At 34.6% G+C, this 16,701-nt stretch overlaps 1 protein-coding gene across 1 annotated transcript in view; it reads left to right on the forward strand.

Moving 5' to 3' along the window:
- The window catches only part of LOC110380488 (cullin-associated NEDD8-dissociated protein 1), a 574,273-nt gene that overhangs the window by 518,812 nt on the left and 38,760 nt on the right, over nt 1–16,701 (forward strand). The window lies entirely within an intron of this gene.

A 16,701-nucleotide genomic window follows, 5' to 3' on the forward strand; every position in this document is an offset into this window, starting at 1 on the left:
ATAAATTCAGTAATTTACCAACTAGTCATTTTGTTTTCCGTGTTTATTTTAGCAGTCATTGGTCCTTTTACCACAAATAACAATTGAATTACTACTAGGTATTTTTATCTTTTTTTATCTTTCAAACTAACATAATTGAAATAGGACCCAAGTATGCTAAGCTACAAGAATCGCTTTTAAAAATAAAATAAAACACAATATGAAGTCGAAGAGCCTATTAAACTTTTCAAACTTAATCCCTTCAACTTTCAAAACGTATAAAGATCGCAAAAACTCAATGTACAGCCTACATTAGATAACAATACATATCACGCATCCACACGCCTGAAAAATAAGTGGCAAGTCTCACGAGTCAAGTTGGAAGACGCCAAGACTTGTGGTTTGTAGCAAGTTTCTCGCGATGTGGCGGATTACCCTTCCCTCATCTTCATTATACAGGAGGAACTTTGCCATTTTCACACTCCCACACAAGTCGGCCGTGTTTTGTTGCTATGTATGCAAATCAGGCGCTAAGTTCACAAACAAATAAACTTTTTGGTTATGCCGAGACGTTAGCTTAATACGCTGTGGCTGGCTTGTTTAATTTTGTTGAAAAAAGTATTTTGGTGGAATTTTATGAAGCGAACGGGTTAGAAAAATATTTTTCTTTCCTTTTCGTTTTGCAGTATGGACAGCTATAGATATGAAAATAAAGGCCATAGCTGTATAAATGGATTCCGTAGTTAAATGTGAGTAGTCTTTGGCAATATCTGTAGTGTTACGATCTACGAAACTAGGCAAAAGTTGGATGTGTCAAGCTAAAGACCGTACAATATAGTTATCATATGCAAAGAAATTTCGGTTGGGAGGACTGAGTATTTCCACACGCTTTTTAAGTAAAAAAAATATATACCATCTTTGCCTGAGGTTTTACAATTAAAAGTTATAATTTCCTCGTAACACCAATACCAGCTGTCAATTCAAAAACTTTCGCTAGTCTAACTAATATTTAGATGGTACACGTATGGAACAGTTTGTTCTCGCGCCGATCCATTGTACGGTTAATTAAAACTCCACTGAATTCCCGGTTGTAAATTTTACGTTTTTTTTACTGAACTTTTCGACAGAGCATCCAGTTTTGTTTATTTATGAGCTTTGGCCAGTGCGAACGGACGAAATGCTTCGCCAACAATATATTCACATTAATGCTGGCCGGTTTCGCAATACCGATTTAGGGACACGAAAACATACGAGGACGTTCTAAAAGGCGGCCTTTGTTTAGGACGTCTTTAAAAAAATATACTTTAACGCGATGAATATTCAAATGTTCTGAGAATGCGGGTTGTCGTGATGTTTCAGGCAAAGCCGCTGCTAAGGGGAATAATTAAGTTACTTTAGAAAACATTGAACAAACAAAAAACTCGTGTACGCCTAAGTATATTTAGATAACGAATTTGACAATCCCGCATTTGTTCTCAATACTAACTTGTGCATTACTTTTCAGCTATGAAGGCCACAACAAAATAAAGTTGCAAACTGACTCGCTGGCACTCTATCGCTCTTCCAGACATTTCTGATTAAAGGTAAAATTAAAACTATATACGACAATGTATATAAAACAACGGAAGACACGGACGGAGTAACGAGAAAATAATCAATCTTCCAAGTCCACTTGGAAGCAATCAACGGTCTGTTATTGCGTCCGTCCAATCCGATAAAAGAGCCGATATATCAAAGACGTCCGTGGTTCAATTACTAACCAATGTGCTATCTCTTAGAGGCAGTAAATCGAAAATGAAAATACTAGCTGCTCGCTGCAGGCCTACAACATTGCATTGAACGATGGGTATGTCAACAACAGGGACGATGTCGGGGCAAATCGATAGGCGACATATTGAGTGTACTTAGTACATTGATACGATTGTTTTTTTAAGTTCATATTTTATTATTACTTTGCGCATATCCTTCGACTCATGACTGAAAGCGACAAGAACATTGGCAGTGGCCTTTCAACTTTGTGACCATTTTTAATAAATAAATATGTATCTTTATTTAGTACGCTCTTATCACACTCAAATAATTTCTACTTAAAAAGACGCACAATTACTTAGGTTTACTTATTGTAATTGTAGTTTTTACCAACTACTTTTATTCTTTGTGATAAATATTTTTAATCGAATTTTTGCAGTTTTTTTTTTCAAAAATGACAAATGCTGAAAAAAAATATCGCATTTTTTTTTACTTATCACAAACGGTGTATAAATATAAGAGAAAGAGCTGCAAACGTAACGTTGTATGAAAATATAACATTGTATATTCCATCAGAGAAAAATTTACGCTTTTTTTTAACAATTACGCTGTCAAAAAGTGTTAAGATTTTGTCACTGAGCCGCCTTTTCCATGAAAGGCTATCACCATTCACGTAGACAACACACTCGAGCTGTTGCAATATTTTAATTTAAATACCCCAATATTTGACTTCATGTTTAGCATGCATCATGCTCTAGCGCAGGCAAGATCTACAAGCGTATAGTAAGGGTCGTAAGTATTGTAAGTATGAAACGTCACTATCAAGGGTAAACTGTGTATCCAAAAAACCTTCCTTTACCTAACACTTTGGACGAATAAACCTGATGTTATTTCGTCATGAGTAAATATCGATTTGCGACTCAACAAAGCATAGTCTTCAAAAGAAACATAATCAAAGTACAGCACAGGTTCATCTAATTTCGTAGGTGTCGTACGTCGGGACATATTAACGCAATTACGTGTTAAAAGGCTCGTGGAGTGCCCGGGGCGGGCTCTCAAAGACACACACCTATTGAACACCGCCCGTGTAGGTTTCACACAACGAGTTTGCATATTGTGGCTCTGTTATTCCCCGTAACTGGCTCTTGTTTAGAGTTCTGTTTCCAAGAATTAGCAAAGAGGTTGAATGTGTGCGAGAAAATTGGTTAGGTTTGTGTTGCTTTTTGGGCCTGATTTATGGCAATGCCTGTCCGATTTGCTTTGACAATCAGTCTTTTGTAAGCGTGGTCATCAATGTGCATATAATTCCCTGTTTGAGAAGCAGTCTACAGCATTGGTGCACTACATTGACCAACGGCGGGGGCCATGACTATCTAGGTATGGTTTAATTTCATAATAAAACCATGTCAATAAAAAGTTTAGTTTAGCATTGCAACCTAGATAAGGATAGGAGAGATCCTAGATAAGCGGAAATTAAAACATGATAAAAATAAAGCAAAACCCGCACAGTTCTTGCCCTCCTTTCCTGCTGCAGTATTTCTTGGTAAATGTCTAGTAAAATATGATATTAACATTCACAAATTAAGATCCTACTTTGTCTCCGCGTACAAGGTGGAAGTTGTTTAAAGATTCATTCAAAAATTAAACGAAGTGTATTTCTCGTTCAGGCGCCTCCCAGATTAAACCTTCTAATAAGGTTCCCGCCTTCATACCAAATTGTTTTAGTGTGTTTAACGGCCAATTTGAGCAAGTTCGAGCTCATTTTGTATACATAAAGAGAAATTAGGTAATTTGTTACTTGTCCCTTTTTATGTGAGTCTTTGTTCGGGAATATTTACTGAACGCTAGAGCCTCGATTTATTGATAATCTTAGATACATTGGGCGGCATTGTTAGTGTTTTCATATTGTTGCTGCTCATCTAGCTAGTAATATTTCGTAGTACAAGTTATTGTAGTCATTAATATCTAATGTTCACAACAATATGCTTGGTAAATAGGCATATTGTTACGAAGAACCACTGGGGCAATCTAGGAATACTAATCAATACAAATGAGAAATAATTTAGTAGTAGAATAAACATCCTATATTCGTAAACCTATATCTAAAAGGTTAAGGAAATTGTATCAAACCTGTTCACATTATATATGTATCATTATAAATATTCGACATTTAGATAATACAATGTATAGGTAAACTAAACTACCGTATATTTAAAGTTACTGACCACGCACTCTACAAAAAAACACACAACCACTGCCGTATATCAAAAAGTTGTTCAAACAGCCAAAGGTTTACGAACCCTGTCCCGACACAGGAGTGCACAACTTTGGGTAGGCGTTACAGTGCAGGCTCTAACGAAATTCAACTGAAGTGAAGCAAGTGGCCCAATTCATCGGGATTGAACTAATGTGAGAAACAGAGCGGATTTAGGTTTCAGAGTAAACGAGCGTCGCAATTGTTTGCCTAAATCTGACAGCTGTACCTAATATCCAGCTGTAAGTAGTTTCAACTATTCGCTGGAGTTTCGGACCCATGGAATTAGAGAACGGGGATACAGACATTTTAGCGTCTAAATTAATTTAATTTAAAAATTGGTAAAAATGTGTTGATTTCTGACACTTACGCGAATATTAGACATTTAATTAACCTTTACGGATGCTATCGGGATTAATTTATACCTACTAATATAACCGCGATAAAATCCGTAAAAGTAGTTTTATTGAAAGTTAAAAAATATGGACAAATACGGTACTATGTAAAAGAATACATTTTCTCCTTTTGTAAACTGAAACAAAATATCAGTATTTTTATTAAACGCTTTTGGAAGAATGAATTTTAAGTAGACGTTAAATGCATATCAAGTTATTGTTTCTCTTACCTTCTCCCATATGGTTTGTATGAAAGCAGTAAACTACAAACAAATTATTTTTATTTGTCTGGTGAAATTGAATTTTAAAATAGGTAAAAATAGATTCTGCTTTTGTGTGAAGTTTTAGTTAACAATAAAATAGGGGAAAATTTTAACAAAAAAACTTAGTAGGATAAAAATTAACATTTTACTTAACGGTGAAATGTAATGGGGCGGTATTACGACGTAAAGGATAATTAATTTTGAAAGAAAGTTAAGTGCTGTAAAAATTAATCGTGTTAAAGAATATTAACGGCACGCGTTGCACGGAATTGTATTAAAAATAATGGAATTACTGACTTTAAAGTTTTATTTTACAGCATATTCATTTTTTATTTTACTTACACCCTGATGACCTTATTTGATTAATATATAGGAACTTTATCTCAATTCAAAGTCAAAGTCAAAGTCAGATCATTTATCAGTTGGTAAGGGTTATTCATGGACAGAAGAATTGAGTTCCTGCCATAACGTATATCCTTATTTAAACCGAGATTTTACATCAATTATAACAATAGTCTTAAAATACCGGTTGCCTCAAATCGTATCCACGATATCTGTTAACGGCGCGGTGCGAGTCGATCGCCTGAAACGTGCCAAAAAGCCAAAGAGAGCATCCATCGTTTCGCACCCATGTCCGCTATTGCGCCTGACAATATTTTATACAGCTGCGAAAATTGCAACCGCTCTCCAACTTTAACAATTTACACGCCCGTGCAGTCGTCGCTTGCATATTGCTTCACTAAGGCAGCGCCATACTGTGTACATGCGTCTCCATCGATTGCTGCGACGAAACGGATTCGGGTCTGCATAAAATTCCAAATTCAAAGAACACCGCAATGGAGTTGTGCGAAATATGGGAGCAGTACAAAAGCTAGGTTTGAAGGGATTTTTAAGTCTGTCAAATGCTCAAAATTAAATTTCCCTGAAATTCTGTAAGCCCAAAAGGACTGATGTACTGAGAACTGAGCAGTTCAATCTGTAATCAATTTGACAAACAGGAATATGGCTACAGGTGTGCACTAAAAGGCTGAAAATAGTTACAGATGTTATTGTCATTAGTAACGATCAATCAAGTGCAGTAGGTAGTGTGGGAGGCTCGCATGAACTAGTGACCCGAATCACTTGTCGTTACATTGCAAATACAGCTGCACTACACATGTCGTTTCGCTCCAGTGTGTGCACTCAAAACATGCCCTTACAACGCTCCTTCTGCGAGTTCCTCTGATTCTAGGCTTAATTCCCAAGCAATAAGGACTATCGCTCTCAGCACCAATTACACAGTTACTAACAACCTTTTCAGATTTACAACCTGTTACGAGAGAAATACTGAAACAAAGGCATTTATACATAACGCTTAAGTTTTACATGTAATTAATAAATTAACTTGCCAACATACTTGGAAAGTGTAAGCACACTTGACATGCCCCTTGTATTCCGAAAATAATTAAATCCAAGTTGATAGAAGTTTGGAACGGAGGATAAACTAATTTTGATAACCTCATCATTTAAATACAGCTGTCCCATTATCGTAATTGGATAAGACTCCCGTATAATTTCCGATTACACTGAGGATGAGACTTAATAAGGTACATACGACTATTGTTTGACTTGGAAATTCGTTGATAGGATTTAGAATCCTCAAATAACCGATAGACAAAACTACAAATAACCGATATCACGAAACGCAAAAAAATCTAACACTACGAAACAAACCAATTCAACCACAACGTTCAACCAACAAATAGGAACAAAAAAAGGCTTAACATAAAATAATCCCTTAAACTGGAGTTCCCTAGGGGTGAAGGATGAAATATTATTTATATAATTTGCTACCATGTTAACCATGCGTCTTTCCGCAAAGGGGATATTTGGCCCTAAAGGCGAGACTATCCCTTCGTCAGTCACGTAGAGCCATACGTGATGGGATTAAAGATTTCAGTGTGAAAATTGTAACTTCCAACTACGTTTATCGTATGATCGTACATACATGATAACTAGATCGTTGGTTATGTAGGCTGTAATACTTTAGATATACCTAATATTCCTAGAAATAATTTGTGACGAGCAGATATATTTTTTTAGAATATAGCGAAATTAAGTAATACATAGGTACGAATTTATAAAACGGTGACAAAGAAGAAGTGAAAAATGTATGTTTGAAAAAGTCTTTCAAGTCCTTTAAAACAAGCTATTTTTATATACCTCTTCAGTGAATATGTTATTATGAGATTGGTTAATAAATGTATCTCAAATAAAATCTAAGTCCTTTTACGCTACTCTTAGATATTTTATTCGACAATACTTTATGAATTTCATAAACCCTTCTATTCGATACTCAGAACAGGTACAATACAAACTCTTTACATAGTAAACAGAATCTAATTTTAGAAATATTATAAAACTTTTCGCGTGGGTGAAGTCAGAAGGTTTTCAATAAACAAAATCTCTTTCTAAAGAACCTTAGTAAAAATACGAATAATCCAATTAAAGTTGTCCAAAGTTGCAAATATATGATCAAGTTAGCATACAGGCTTATCAAATCGGGTATTGAACCAGTGGCGTAGAAACGATGGCAAATGAGATATTCAGTGACGTACATAGGTACCTACAAATATGTTTACCTATGTTTATACGTATTGGAATTGAAACGAGTAGGTTTCGTGGGAACTATAGTTTCGTGGTTTCACGGCCTGTAAGGATCCGCCTTGAACTTTGTGGTTATTTCGCTAAAGGAGTATGAGGTAATGATAATTTGATCAGTAGGTAGTCTTTCGATCACGATTACGATTTTAGTATCGAGTAGTTTAGTACGATTTTAGTATTGATAGATATAGTGAAGGCAATAAAATATTTTCTGGAAAAATAAATTACAATATTTACATTGTAGATAGTAGCTGAGACTGTACCGGAATTATTATTATATAATTTGGATATCAAACAAAATAAAATTCAAAGTTTGTAACCATTCATAAAATAAATATGCATGAGGAGGTAGGTATGTATTTGGTAAACGAAATATACAACATACTTACCTAAAAATCCTACAGCATGATTAGGTATTATGTAAGATTAGGAGGCACTATTAGTCATTAGAAGCCCAAATACAAAACAATTAAACAGAGAGCAGTATTCTGCGACAATCCGTATTTATTGCTCACACGTGGTTTGGGTAAAACATTACAATTGAAATGAGACCCTAATTTCACTGAAATATTTTCCTAAAAACCGCTAAAACTTTACTCTGCTCTTATCAGGCTCAACACAGCACATTTATTAAAATATCAGTTGTGTACATAAAACTCGGCGAGACGCGACAATTGTTTTTATAAAGGCGCACTCAAACGTTATTATGTACCTAAAATATACAATTTTTTTCTTGTACAACGCTAATCCGAGTCCGCACGTACCTACGTTATTAGCATGCGGAGAAACAAATCCAATCTGCCAAACGCGTGGTGGTAACAAGACGCGAGAACTTTACGGAACTCGGCACGTATACGCGAAACGGGAGCGTGTGTACATACACGCAAACTTTTTTGTGCACGCCTATACAATGTTATTGGTACCGAATAAGGTTTAGAATTGTTTGAAGTAGCTGTATAAGAATTCGGGTGCAAATAGGAGGTGTTTCTGTTCAGCTAGGAGTATTTCTATTCTCTACAGACATGAATCACTTGCACGAAGTAATGCACGCTCGATGCCACTGTCGTATTTTCAAATAATAATATTATATTTGGGGACAAATTTTTGAAGTGTCTTTTGTTTTGTTGTTATTATTTACATAACTTTTGTATTATGGGATCTCGTATGTTATGACTGCTATTGTAGTTAACTAATAGGGCTTCAAGTTTTCAAATGAGTAAATGATAGCAAAGTTTATTCATATTTTGACTTATATCAGTAGCAGCCTGAATATGTACCCTATCGGGACCAAAGATTTGTACGAGAATCCACTATTGCCAATAAACACTTAAAGACATAGACGAAATGGTCAAGACTATTGTAAGTACAGCCACGTTTACTTAAAAATAACTTGTAACACTCGCTCAGGACAAAACCGCTTGTAATAAACAGATAATGTAGGTTTGGCAATGTAGATTTTGTACAAATTTCATTATTAATTTTTTGTAAAAAAATATTGAATTATATTTTATTACTTTTTATCTCATACTTATCTACTTAAAAACCTCATTGAACTAAACTAAGAGTCTCCAATTTAAATCGTGCCTAAATAAATTAACAGTTCATTTGCATACTTAGCCTAATTAAAATGTACCATTAGTACCTACACAGTACTTAATTTGAGGCAGCCGATTTTATCTATTTTAAATATGACTAGAAATAATTTTAACCATACTTTAATCTTATGCACACAAAAAATAACTGCTTATTTTTAAAATTAACGCGAAACCTTATTCAGAAATCTATACTAATATTATAAAGAGGAAAACTTTGTTTGTTTGGTTGTAATGAATAGGCTCAAAAACTACTAAACCGATTTGAAAAATTCTTTCACCATTAGAAAGGTATATTATCTGCGAGTAACAATGGCTATATTTTATATTTTATCCCTGTGCGGGCAGTAGCTCCCAGGGGACGCGGGTGAAACCGCGGGAAAACGGCTAGTAAAGGATAAATTACAAAAAGTTTTAAAACTACTATGAATCGTGTATGATGCCCTCTCGACTATGCATTACGAAACTACTTCGTAACACTACAATGCCATCTATCGGACATTTTCTGAAACAAACACAGAGGACTGTTTGCTACGCCGGTGCTACGTCACGAGCGTAGCTTCGTGGCCCATTATGAAATCGTAGCGCCCTCTGTCTGAAATGAAGCCATTTTCAAAGGAAAAGGTTGTACCAAAAAGTTTCGTATATGCTCGCCGATGATAAATTATTTGCTTCGAGGGTACTTTCAGTATGTGAAAGGTTTGGTGTCTCAGAAAGCTTGGGACAGCGAATCACTACTGATGCGCTATAGATGGCGGTTTTAAGAAACAACGATACGAACTAGTACTTTTTACTGATGAGCCAAAGTGTTAATCTCGTTATTTTTTTATTATGTCGAGATAGTTTTAGCTTATTAATATAAACAAAAGAGTATAAGTCCATAAGGACTCTGCTTACTATAGATGTAAATGAAGGATCAGGCATACTTGCATATTGTAATAAAAACTCAAAACTGTTTTTAATTATTATTACCCAAATTGCAATTCAATAGTCGATAAGAGCATGCGAATTAAGTACTGTTTATTACGTGGACAGTGGACTTAAGTAAGTGACTCATAGACTTCTAAATATTTATTTAAACCGCCAGCACATGTGAATTATACAATTAATTCGGACACCACAATTCTCATAGCATCACTATCATCTAGTTAGCCAGTTATATACTATTCGCCAATCATCAAATCCCAAAGGTGATCATGACGTCAGTAATACAACTTCACATTCATAATATATTGATGCCGCTAAATTACATTGACGTAACCAGGTTTGATTGCTATGAGTACCTACTGATTTAATTACCGAGGCCTGGGAGACCGCATCGATAGCAATAAGCTATCAAAGATGACAATAATTGGTAGTACCTATCTAACTATAAATGTATAATAATGTAATAAAGAGATTTTTTTGGTGACTCCGAACCTATTGAACTGATTTGAAAAATTCACTGTTGGAAAGCTACACTCTTACTGAGTAATATAGGCTACATTTTATCCCGATAAGAAAGAATCGATGGTAAAAACAAAAATATATTTGTGTAAAAGAAAAACAGTCGATAGTACTCCACAAAAATAATTATTGAAATGTATAATGCAAAAGAATTGAAATGGTAATAAAATAAAGTAACTTAGTGGGCACCCGATAAGGTCCTAACAAGTAGAGTTCAAGATAAAGGAAAGTATTAAAATTCTCAATGCATTCGGCCAAATGAACCAAGTTTTTACAGATGTTTGAGTACGAAGTCTGTGGAGTCGACATTTTAAATATTTTACAAAAGAAAAATAACACAACAAGGTTTTAGAAATTTTACAACAAAAAAGTTAACATGTTTACCGTCATTTTATATAAACAAAATCGTTTACGTATCTGTTTATACCAACATATTGTTCACCATCATTATCAACATTAACCCAAGTAGCAATAGCAATAGTCAATATAGGCATCAATGACGTTACACCAACTAGTCAAATATTATTTGATAAACAAATCGAACTGTGTATTTTTTATCACACAGGTTTCATGAATAGATAAATTCCATTAGTGTTAGCAATGCAATCTTCATTTTTAACCGAAATTCGTTGGTTCCATGCCTATGCATCATGTCTTTTGCAAATATTAGATTGCGTTCGTGATATTGTCAACTTCATTACAGGTTTATTTACATAATTATCATTATTTATATCATATTATATTATTTATTTACATAGTTTATTTACATATTTAATCAAAGAATATGTTTTGTTTATTATTTAAATAGCTAATTTGACGTCAATAAAAAAATATTTTAATAAAAAATCAAAGATGACTACTCCATTGGAACTATTGTTATGGTTCAGGATGGAAAACAAGAGCACCTATTGAACTTCCTAGTGATTAGGTTTGTGTTTTATTTTTACTTTCTACTTTCAACGCGTACTTCTGTGAACTAATTTAATTATAATGTTAATACTGTAAACTGGGAGAAAGCACTAGTAACAAGAAAAAAATATACTGTCCTTCACTTCAATATAAATATCTTCATAGTAACTCATCTACATATAAACTTCTATATGGCATTATTAAGGTACAGGCTCGAGATTTAACAGTCAAAATAAAACTGTGTCAAAAGTAAGCATTATATTTATTCCTTTGAATGTAACTAGGTACAGAAAAATAAAACTCGAGCAGAATTCCAACTGTAATAAATCCGGGCTCGCCTCAAACGAAGTAGCTTAATAATTTCATCTCATAAAATACTTTTTCGTTGCTTTATGTACCAGAATTCCATAGAAAGGAGTGGTTCTGTATTGGACTGAGCTGCATGCTGTTGTAATGTTTAACTTAATAACAGCGAGGTAGTGAACAGCGTCGCAGCAATTATTGCTACATCCCAAACGTCTTTAGGGAGGTGCTGTGGTACGATGTAATTATTTTTTTTTGTTAAAATTTCAACGCAGCCTGTTGTATAGATAAAAGAGATAGATACAAGTCATTGGGCTTTTTTTCGACGAAGCAGACCAAGATTTTGTAGTTAATACCTAAGTAGGTATGTATTGATAACAAAATCTAGGGTATGTGTTTATTTAATAAGAACAATTATTGATAATACTTAAAAAAAACCTTTTATTTTAGATGACATAATGACAAATTAATAAATCGCCTAGAAACAAATGACTACCGCGTACCTAAACAATAAACAAACTCCCGTCCACCGTTAACACTAACAAGTGTACTCATTACCCGGGCGCTAATCCAGTAACCGAACACAAACGCGTTTATAACACAAATCACATCGCTGCAGCCACTTTCGCGGCGAATTTAACGGACAAAATTTACTTTATCCGAGATATCGATATTCGCCCGGGGCTACGCGCAGCACTGTCTCCCAGTGACTTATGTTCGCCTAGTGTTAATTTCACGACGTCGTCTGACAAATTCACTCGAGGCGTTGCGCGCACTCTCACACCTTTTTAATGGCCCTCCAGACCCACCCCTAGATCCGCTAAAGGCTTTCTTTTAGAGAATTAGTTCATAATAGCTGCAGCACGGTAGTTAAGTTTACTTCGCTGAGTTGTTAAGAATCTCTTATATCTCGTTATTGTAATCTGCTTATTTCTGCTTCGTGTTTCTTTTTTGTTTCAAATTAGCGCATTTTATCAACCGTTTTTAGTAGCGTATTGTTTTTAAAAACGACGACGCACGCGGTATATGTAATTACGTTAGTTACGCTACACGGTTCTCGCTTTTGACTATATTTCAGCTAAAAAGTGAGTGTTTAAAAAAGCCTGAGTGGAAATCGAGGTGGATTTTACAACTACTCCATTCAGGAGCAAGTCAACAAACATTGTTATCATATTCAGACCAGCGCACCTACAATAATAAAGCTACCCACTAAATCTAAATCAAAAGCTTCTAAAAAATATTTACTGTTACACGGTCGCTAGCAAAAGATGTTCTGAACGCAGACAGTTTGCATGAAACTTTGCGTCTTAAATATTGTTCTTCAAAAGTGCTTTAACACCTCAAAATAGGGGGGTATAAGGTTTAAATTTGCGTGGCATATTGTGAAAGTTAGAACAAGTATTTTTAAAATGTAGTTGCGTGTTCCCAGGGCATACTAACCGTAGCACTGAATAAGTAAACGCCGGGAATAAATCAAGTTAATTGCGTCGGAGCACCTCCTTGTATGAGCCACCAGGCCTCAAGTGCAGTTTCGATAGATAGTTATATTGTTCGCATCCGGCACCTCTCTATTTTAGAAGGCTTACCATCAATTTATGGTTGGAAAATGTAAGGCTGTGAAGTATAATTAGTAATGTATAAGTCTTGTCATTATAGCATATTTTATCGAATAGATTATACGAAACGTCCGTATGTAAAAAATATATGTTCCAGGTCAAAAATAGAGTTGCAATTTAACAGTAAATACTGCTAAAGTTTATTCCAGTTATTTGATTCATAAATTAAAAAGCTCGACTCTTTGAACAACTTTATGAATTCCAACAATTTCTTACATTTCACAGCATACCTACTACAGCCGTTACTTGAATTGTACACATTTTAACATTAATAGTGCAAAATACTGAATACCTGCATTTTACTATTTACTTCTCAAGACCACTTATAAAATCATCATCATCTCCCGAGCCTTCTCCCAACTATTGGGGTCGGCTTCCAGTCTAACTGGATGCAGCTGAGTACCAGTGTTTTGCAAGGAGCGACTGCCTATCTGACCTCCTCAACCCAGTTACAATACAATTCACCTTAGTTAGACTGGACTGAAGAACACGTATAAAATAAATATCGTAAAAAACATCAGAGTAAACATAACAAGACTGTAATTAATTGCAAAAGTATTTAACATCGGAACCAATGAACAAGAAAGGATTGCTTACTTCAGAAGCGCGATTAAAACTTTAGATTAGCCCCAACGAAGTTTAAATAAAAAGCGCCAATATTGAACTATACATTTAATTTGAGCGAGCTAAACTCACCCGAAAATGCTAAACTCGTAAAGTTGAAAACTAATAATGCAACTTGCGTAACAACTAAAGAGTAGAAGGAGGTTTGAACAAAAACTAAAGCTGGCTCCAACTACGCCAGGCATTCTTCTGTGCAAATATTAAATACATTGTTGGAAGATTACGGGTAACGGGCTATTGGAAGTTGATTAAAAACTTTCTTGCTTGTTTATCTAACGTTTAATAGAGGTTACGAGGAAAATGTGGTCGCATATAATTTTGTTTTTATTTTTGAGCTTGAAATTAATCGCTGTAAATTGAAAGTTACCAGAGAACCGGTGACGATATTTTTTTGCAAATTGTGGAAAATGCATTTTAAAATCTTTAGCTAGATGCAGACAACTCATACCGGAAATTCCACAGGGAAAACTATTTAAGCATCCATTCATTATTTAGTAACGTATTACATTCTTTAGATGACAATATGTCGGAGTGCTGTAAGTACTTACTCACTGAAACTATTCATGTACGAATTAAAATTATAGCTATCAAAATCAATTCAAATGTTTTTTGAGTTTAAATTGTTGAGCTTACTTATTATCTACAGTTACACATATACATGGCAAATTGAGTTGTTTATTCCGAGATAGTCAAAATACCACATCTGTGTGTTAATAACACGAAGCCAGAAATAGGTACGGTAGTAAAGCCGGTTTGGTGAAGGATCACAAGGGGCTTTACTACTGTGAAACTACCAACTTCAACTAAGTTCTTCATACAAGAGAATTCCTAATATGGATAATTACGATGTTAGATATCTGAAGTGTAGCACCTAATTGATAATGTTTTTGCTCGTGTAATATAATTTAACGAGGTAGCTTCGATCTACATATTTTGTGTGACAGTAAAGGATCATATAATTTTTATAACTTGCTATACTATGAAGGGTATAAATAAACAATACGAGTGCAATCCTAATGCATCACACAAAGCTTAGACATCACAGAAAACCTTGAGTTACATCATCACCAAATGTAAACAAAAGGAGAAATATTAAGTTTACCAAATAAGAATTCCTACCAAGCGTATTTTTGCTACCAGCAAATAAAATTATGAGACGAATGAGAGCAAAACGCAAGTTGATTTTAATATATGTACGTATTCGCGAGGATAGCAATCCTGCCGTTTAAAAATGCTGGCATGCTCCCCCAAGCTTGAAATTACATTCAAAAGGAAAGCAATACACTTTTTATTCCATTATATGGCTTTTATTTGAACTATAGAACCGCCGGAAACAGTTCTTCGAGAGCAAATGTTTTTTAATCTGTATTTTTATCTTTATTGTGTGCACACCTCATACACGTTAAATAAATATTCTTTCAGAATTAAAAATAATAAAAATATTTTGTAGTAAAGTTACAAAAGCGCTTGGTGCTTTTATTTATTTATTCAAGAGTTGTGTTATCAATGGAAAAAGCAAAATTCAGTCGGGAAAGTGTGAGTGAAAGCTTGCAAACTAATCAAAATACATAGCATAGTAGAAGTTGTTATTTCATATTCGTATGGTTCTGTTGTGTGAAGCCGAATAAAGCAATTTGTTTGTGTTCCAGAAATGGTTTAATCTCATGTGTTTGTCATTTATGTAAAACTATGTATTTGCTTAATCAATTGCACTAGTGGCTGGTGTCAGAACCTTATCGGCGATTTATCTATATATATTTACTCTCAAAAATTAACCGGCCGTATAAGTAAATGAAAAACCTGAATAGAATGTAGAAAAATATTTTCACTACTTAGAACTAAACAACTTTATAACTACTCCGAACTCTTGCTACTCTGACCACATAGTTAGTATCTGACTCTTAAAACGAAGCACCATTTACACAATACGCGCTCACCGAAATATCCCAAACTCAACCCAGCTTAACACATAACCAAATTAACTATCGTAAAACGCAAAACAACTGAATTAATAATTTAATGCGTGAAAGATAATTAGCGCAAATCAAACACAGCAACATCAATTATCGCAAAATGGCAAACAATCGTTTAATTACCCAGTGGCATGGAAACCGCTAAATTAAGCGACAACCGACCCCGTGTCGTAAATATGTTGCAGACGATAATTAACTTTACATGCAAGCTGCAATCACTATGTAATAACAATAATTGGGGACACCTATATGTTGTAGTAAGCCTTCATTGAAACTAGACTGTAATTATTTTCAATTAGGATTTTGAGCGTTATAGGAAAACTTAAATGTTACAAGTTCCCATAGTTAGCGTAATCTACAAATCTAATAAAATATCTTTGAAAGTTCAATCATACCTACGAAGCATACGCGATATCTTATTCTCATGTTAAATGCCTAATTTATATGTTATGTCATGCAGTTCGGAATGTTGTTTGGTGAATTAAACATGAAAGCATTCAATTAAACCCAAAGTTCCTGTTAACACACTGAACAACATGGCCGACACCAGAATCTTTCTTCTTGTAATCTTGTAAACACTTCCAAAAAGGTAATTATAGAAGTCAGCCAATCACCAGACGAGATAAAGATGTAAACGACGATAATACGAACACGTAACACGCATTATTATTTTAATTTCTTCCCAAACAGAGGTCGGACGCGTAGATAACAACAATACTCAGCCGAAACCGCATATTCCTCTAAACAATGAGATCTGGAGACGTTAAGGCGACCCCACTCGCTATTGTTTAAGAAATTCGCTTAAACACGTCGGGTGACAATGGAAGGACATTTATTTAAAATTTATACAGTTCGACGTTCTGTTTTTAAAATGGTTTTTCGGAGATAATGGATGTTGGGTAATGAATGAAAATAAGATATGAGGTTATGAGACACCTGAAGAAATCAGATACTA

The sequence above is a fragment of the Helicoverpa armigera genome, chromosome 3 (genome assembly GCF_030705265.1).
Source record: "Helicoverpa armigera isolate CAAS_96S chromosome 3, ASM3070526v1, whole genome shotgun sequence".
Classification (NCBI taxonomy): domain Eukaryota; kingdom Metazoa; phylum Arthropoda; class Insecta; order Lepidoptera; family Noctuidae; genus Helicoverpa; species Helicoverpa armigera.